Genomic DNA, 6,635 nt, shown 5'->3' with positions numbered 1-6,635 from the left:
AGGCAGTTGAAGGTGCTTCTACTCGATGGTCTTGTAAAGTGTTGGATGGCGTTTTGAGTCGTGTTCAACGACTCGTCATGTGACGAGATAAGAGCAGCTGGGTTTGGGCGAAATCCACTGAGTATAGTTATGCTCTCAGGAGGCACTCGGGGGCTTATTTGACTTCAGAATGGAAACAGTGACGCGTTCTGTGTGTGCACTGTCTGGGACAAACTTGAAGGTTCAATACCAGTTGACATGTGCAAACGTTTTTTATTTACAACAATGTCATGTGGCACAAAGTGTTGTTATTTTCCTTCCGTGAACGTTATTTATCTTTGGTAGTAAACTCTTATCTTTAACTGTGAGCAAGCTCTGTTTATCTGGAGATATAATATAGACATTTATTGCTTCCTGTTCCTTCCTACCTTGTTACACACTGAGAGAATTAATATAGGTCAAGTTATAGTTAGGTAGCACATTTGTTAATGGTCACAATGTTGGCCTCACTTTGGAGAAGTTCTTGGTTTCAGTTTGGGCTCAGTTGCAGACTTTGACTTGTCCATAGGTGTTGATGTAAGCGGGAATATGTGCTCTCCAGGGTTGAAATCGGGACACTGTGTTAACTAGGATAAACCTGTCACTCTCCCTTAATGAATAGAAAATGTTGTCCGTGTGATTAAAAAAAATATACATCAAATACAACCATCTAAAATATTTCATCAGTTTAATCCACATTAATTACATGCAAGAGAGATATTTATTGGATTATATACACTGTAATATTCGGGGTGCAACCATATTGGTCAATTTATCACATTTTGTGCATTTTAGCAACTCTGCTGCCGTCTACTGTAGTGTATCTAAAATTACACCTTGACGATTGTTAATGTTTTTGTAGTAATTCAATTTGACCAGCAGGCGGCAGCAGAGCTCCACGCACTTGTGACTCCACTGCCTCGTCCTCCCGATTTAGAACAAGCTATTTGTTGAACTGTTATTTTGTACATTCTGTACCGCCAGTGTAGCTTCAAAAAAGTCCTCATGTTCATTTCCCCTCCTCGCTGTGGTGTTGGACCTTGACTGGCATCGGTACGTCACATATTCTCCCAGTCAGCACAGAGGCAGCGCTTGTATGAAGGCGAAGGCGAAGACCTTGAGTTTGTTTTTGTTGATGTTGGGATGCTTGCGCTTACACATACCAAGGTTGTGAAACTCCATTTTCGTTTTCATCTAGGATTTGTAAAGTGAAGTGCTGCCTTCACAACGAGAATGTATATATTTGTTATTTATATTTTACAGGGATTTTTCTATTGGGCCCAGCAGTATTATTGTCCACATCGAGTTTCTGCAGCCACAACTAGTCTGGGTAGAAAAGACCATCAATCAAATCTAAAAGATAAGCAGAGCTGCAATGAGATTTAGAAGATGCTCAGATTAGCGCAGGCAAACAGTACTGCCTGAAGCGCCATCTCCACAATTGAAAACAAAATCCATTCTTATATGGGTATTCACTTTTTTTCACATATTGGGTTGTGGCTGCAAAGAAATCATGTGTTGAGCTGTAGCTCACTTTTAGCAAGCAGGGCCAAGGACGATCTAAGAAAATAACAAATGGTGTCGTTCTTGGGAATGATTTTAAATTGTCACAAAAAACGTCTCCCTCAACTTGGCATTTACAGCTGAACAAAACGGGCCCGGCTGGGCGCAGAGCCTTGTAACCACGGCAACTATCGATGAGAAAGTGACGCTCCTCGTGTCCAAATAGTGTCGCTCCTCCTTTTATTCACGCTCATATTCACTCGTGATGGCATTCAGGACAACATGGAGAATTCATGTGACTCTCAGACAATGCTCCACTAATGAGGCTCATTAGCTGTGTCCAGCGCTCACACCACCACCGCCGCCCCTCCCCTCTTCTTTATCAGCATGTGCACCATGATTACTTCAGGGACCAAAAGGGAAGAGTTTGTCTTTGTCATCATAAACCTTGGCACAGGATGGGGGCAGTATTGAATACTGTCATTGCTACCTGTGTGATTGACGCTTTGATTGATCACCAGGGCCGTGGGGGGCTTGATGGCAAAACGGGGTGGGGGATTGGATGGAAATGAGCATGGGAGGGGCAGAGGGCTGATCAATCACCGTGATTTGCCACCCTGGATGCGAGGTGTCCCTGGCGGATACTTCATCACCGAGCCTGTGCAACATGTGCACACACATGTAGAAATGTGTGCGGGGGCGGTTGTAAAGGAGCCCGAAACGTGCGTATAAAAATGCCAACGCAGACATAAATATACTTGAGTACATGCAGCTCAAGTCATTTTATTATATCTCAGGAAGGGTTACCGTTTTAAAATCCACTTTTGAAATAATAGATTTGCTCCGTTGTATGTTTCATTAATTAGGACTTTGAGTTCTGCTTTTTTTCCAGATGGGATGTGCTTTGCTGCTCACTACGGTATCATTTACCCATAAGTGGTGAATTAGTGTTTTTTTTTTTTTTCTTTTTTTTACAGGATGTGACATCTGTCACTACACGTCCAACAAATGGAAGCCCCCCCCACTGAGAGTCCCTGAGGTCAAGAGTCGACAGCCCCACCATAGGGGTCCTTCCCCTCGGGTCTGATCACTTGCCTGCCAACGATCGCATCTGCTGGTAATTCTATCAATCAATACTTTGCGTTAAACCTTCTTCATTGCACAAAAAAAGTTTCCACTCTTGACACTTTTGACTTTTGCTCTCATCCCACCCAAGACATGTTTTTCAATGTAACAGGATGCTCCTTGTTGATGCTTGTGGTTACATCTGCCCCCACACGGCAGGCATGATAACACACATATACACAACATGCATACTGTTTGTGAACGCTGGAGGCAAGCTTTCCAGTACAAGTGGAAGGTTCTGCTGTCGTAACCTTTGAAGTGCAATAATTACCTCTATGGATTGTAACCTCAGGGTCTCACTGGACTCCTTACTCGACACTATTCCTGATGCTCAACTAGACATGTTGTCTTTACTTCTTCTTAGTATGTTACTATGTCATCAGCCTAGCAGCAAGTAAACCAAAGAAAAAAGGGAAAAAAATACTTTGAGTGAAGTATTATTATTATTATTATTATTATTATTATTATTATTATTATTATTATTATTATTATTATTGGGTGTGAAAGTGGCTGTGAATCCTCCTGGGACAATTGCCTGAACTATAAGCAGAATCAGGAATGCGTTCCATGTGATGCAACGATCGACTGTTTTGCTTGAAGGAAAGATTCCCGGCATGGCTCGAATTCCTTCCCAGCGTGGCCTTCTGCCCGCCGTGTCACAAGGACAATTTGGGGAGGACTTGCTATTGTTTGCATGGAGCATTGTGTCTTCTTCAGCTGTGAGAAAGACAATTGTAAGCCCAACACAACATTCTGGGTATAAATGACCCAATGTTGGGTTGGTTGGCTGTCCCAATTTGGGTTACTTTGAAGTGTCATGAGCCCAATAAGGCATTGCAAAACAATACAACCGATTGATCTAATTTGTCTCAACCCATCACCCTTGAGTGGGGGAATCACACCCACTACGCCAAAGCGCTTTTTTTCTCCGAGACAATTAGTCCTAATTAGGGAATAGCAGCGAGGCGAGTTCGGTCTCCCCAGGTTGGCTTTCATCTCCTCTCGGACGCGTAGGCGACTCAATGGCGTTCATAGCTCCTAACAACCGCACATGCGGTTTTCTCCCCGGTGGTTGAGTTCATCTGAATTACAAACGCCTCAAAGCCTCGCCAGCCAAATTAAACCGAGCAGAGTCGAGTCGCGTCTAATTGACGGAGCGGCGGGCAAATCGTTTATCACATCCGCTGGCTGCCGCCCGTCTCGGTGGGCCGCCGTGATATTATTTATTTAAAGTGATTGTAATGAGGGTGATAATATGGTGGCGGGCCTCTCCGTCAGTCTTCTTCGCTCCATCCCCTCACGCATGCCTCAATCTATCCATCTTCTCAGTTGACAAGCCAAGCCTTTTGAACGTTCCCTTAGATTTGTGTGTGTGTCTGCACCCATCTGTGTCTTCTGCCTCCAGGCGACAGAACCAGTAACCTCTCCAAGCAACCCCCCCCCCCCCCCCCCCCCCGCACCCCACCCATTCTTTTTCAAGCCCGTGAAAGCAAGAGAATGACGCTTTGACAAAATATCCATGACTGCTTTGAGATATGATTTGAATTAGTTCTGTGAGCACGCTTGTAAGTCTTCTTAGAGAATAAAGAATACATGCCTCTTTATTTTTTTTTTAAAGTAAAACCATAAACCTCAACTAAGAGTGGCAATAAATGCAAGCTATGAATTTTCTGAACTCCTGTTTCCAGTGGAGTTGTGCCATTGACAGCCAATTTTAGCATTCAACCCCCATAAATCAATACGTCTATACATTGGATTTTATTGGAGCTATTTCCCACTCGAGATGGCCTTAAACTGAAAGGCCAAAATAATTGGCTTTCTGTCAGCCCTTCAAAGCAAAGTTTGATTCTTAGCAAATTAGCATGCTAAACTCACAGTGGGAAAAAGTGATTGATTTTGAGCTAATGAGTTTAGGGGTGTATCCTAAAGTCCTGCCTCCCTCTGATTTCACACAACAAAGATAAAAGCAGCACACATTCAAAGTGTTTTTGCAATGTGACAGCGCATTAAAGGTAGAAATTGTCGGAATGTTTTTTTTTGAAGGACTGTTAAGCGATTCCTTATCATCTTGTCAAGGTTGCATCTTCACTGTGTTCAAAAGGCAAGTGAGGACAGTGGACTCCAAAGCTGCAGAATTCTCCAGGTAAAGCAGTGATTATGCGTCAAATATTTCATTTCATAATAGGATTTGCTTTTGGTTAAATTCGGGTACACCGTGTACTGAGAGAGACTGACTAGGGAGTACGTCTGGAGAAATCAGGTGGCGTCAGGACATGAGGGTCTGAATATGGAAACAACATTTGAGAAGAAAAAAAAAAGCAGACAAAACAGACTCGCTGCCTCGTTTTAGACGTTCAGCTTGGAGTCAAGTGATTTTCGCACTTAGCGGTGGGTCAGCGTGTTCCGCTTTACAAATGGAACAGCGCAATGTGCCCAAAGAGAGAAATGATCAAATTAGAGCGACAATAGGAAGCCGTGTTGTTTGTTTCATAAAAGTCTGTGCGAATCAAAAAATGAACCAATCCATGCATGAGTTCTTTATATTTATACATATAAAAAAAAACACTTCAAACTGTTTTGTCAAAAATACCCCAATTTGAGTCAAATGTGGATCAGTATGCTATTTAACCCAATTTTGTTAGTTTTTTCTTTAGTACAAAACAATACAAGTGGATCAGCCTATTTTTTTCCATTTTTGAACAATGCCGAGTCAAATTGACCCAAGTAATGGAACCTTTTTGACCCCAATTGGCTTATTTTTGACCCACCTCTTTTTTCGAGTATCTCTCTGTGTATTGCATTAAACCCATTCAAAACAATCAGCCCATCTCGGAACGCGCCAAAGCACTGATTATATCCTAGGTGATGTTTGTGTTACCTAACATGGCGGCAAGAATATTTCAGCCACTATTGACGCACCCTTGTTTGCTTACATTTGCGTAAAACTGTGGCAGGCGTTTGTCTTGTGCCTGAGCATTTGCATATGCGGCACAGTTGCTGGCTACGCTAATCGTTCCACGCCGCGTGTGTACTTATAGTGGATGATGTCCATATGGGATATAAAAAGTCTACACACCCCTTAAATATGAGGAACACCTTTCTCATGCGCAATGCTTGAAAAATGCTCAATAGCATCGCCCTGCCAAATATCAGTTACGTGACTGCATAGTTTCCTTCATGTTTGCCGTTATCGCTTCACCTCCCTGATGGGTCGCTATGTTACTTTCCCTCCTCATATCATCTGGAGCCTTTGGTTCGCCTCTGTGCTTGTCTCTGTGTTCTTCTGAACTGTTGATTATCCTGCATAAATCCTCCACTTGCTCATCCACTCAAATGGAATGTTTGCCCTTTTCTACCCGCACTTTCTGAGGAACAGCAGTCAGTCAGTCAGTCAGTCAGCGGTGGCGTAATTCGGGATGGGTTGTCGCGCATGATGGTGCAAGACGCAGAGGTGACCCGTTGATACCGTGCAGGGACACGAACAAGCCGCCCCACGGAAGCACGCTGGCCTTCTTATTACCTCATTTCCCCGCAATCATTACTCCGCTGCTAGCCGGCCGTCAATTTGCTGCGCCACTGATTAAAATCAATATAGCCTTTAATTACATGCGGCTTGTTGTTCTTGTATTTATGCAAATCGTTCATTTTGATTTTCTGCTCGTAATCGAAAACATCCCCGTCACCAATTACTGACGGGCCATTGTGCGACTGTAATTGCTCGATTTGACTCACGCAAACGTTCCGCCGTTAGAGTTGGAGATTTGTGTGAGAGTCTAAAATTCAGACTCATGTTCCAAGAAAAGCATATTTAGGAAAAGAGATGGAGTTTGCATTTTTTTTCTTCACACTTTAAAACGATGCCGTCTCATGGAATTTTGCCACTAGCTTAATGAAAACACAAACGGTAGCGCAACATACGTTAACAGATTACAATTTTAGAGCAAATTTATGAATATATCAACTGTGATTGAAGAGAAAAAACTAATTTG

At 42.9% G+C, this 6,635-nt stretch overlaps 1 long non-coding RNA gene across 2 annotated transcripts; it reads left to right on the top strand.

Annotated features, from left to right (window-relative positions):
• Window positions 1-946: 946 nt before the first annotated feature.
• On the top strand, window positions 947-6,631 carry LOC125986700 (uncharacterized). Of its 2 annotated transcripts, none has more exons than XR_011085759.1 (3): window positions 947-1,071; window positions 2,499-2,638; window positions 4,723-6,631. It is a non-coding gene; the product is annotated as an uncharacterized lncRNA (long non-coding RNA). The 2 variants fall into 2 exon arrangements; XR_007487746.1 differs by lacking the exon at window positions 4,723-6,631 and adding an exon at window positions 4,052-4,084.
• The last annotated feature ends 4 nt before the right edge of the window (window positions 6,632-6,635 follow it).

This window comes from Syngnathus scovelli, chromosome 19 (assembly GCF_024217435.2).
Source record: "Syngnathus scovelli strain Florida chromosome 19, RoL_Ssco_1.2, whole genome shotgun sequence".
Classification (NCBI taxonomy): domain Eukaryota; kingdom Metazoa; phylum Chordata; class Actinopteri; order Syngnathiformes; family Syngnathidae; genus Syngnathus; species Syngnathus scovelli.
Note: the sequence above shows the minus strand (reverse complement) of the source record. Positions and strands in the feature narration are given on the sequence as shown.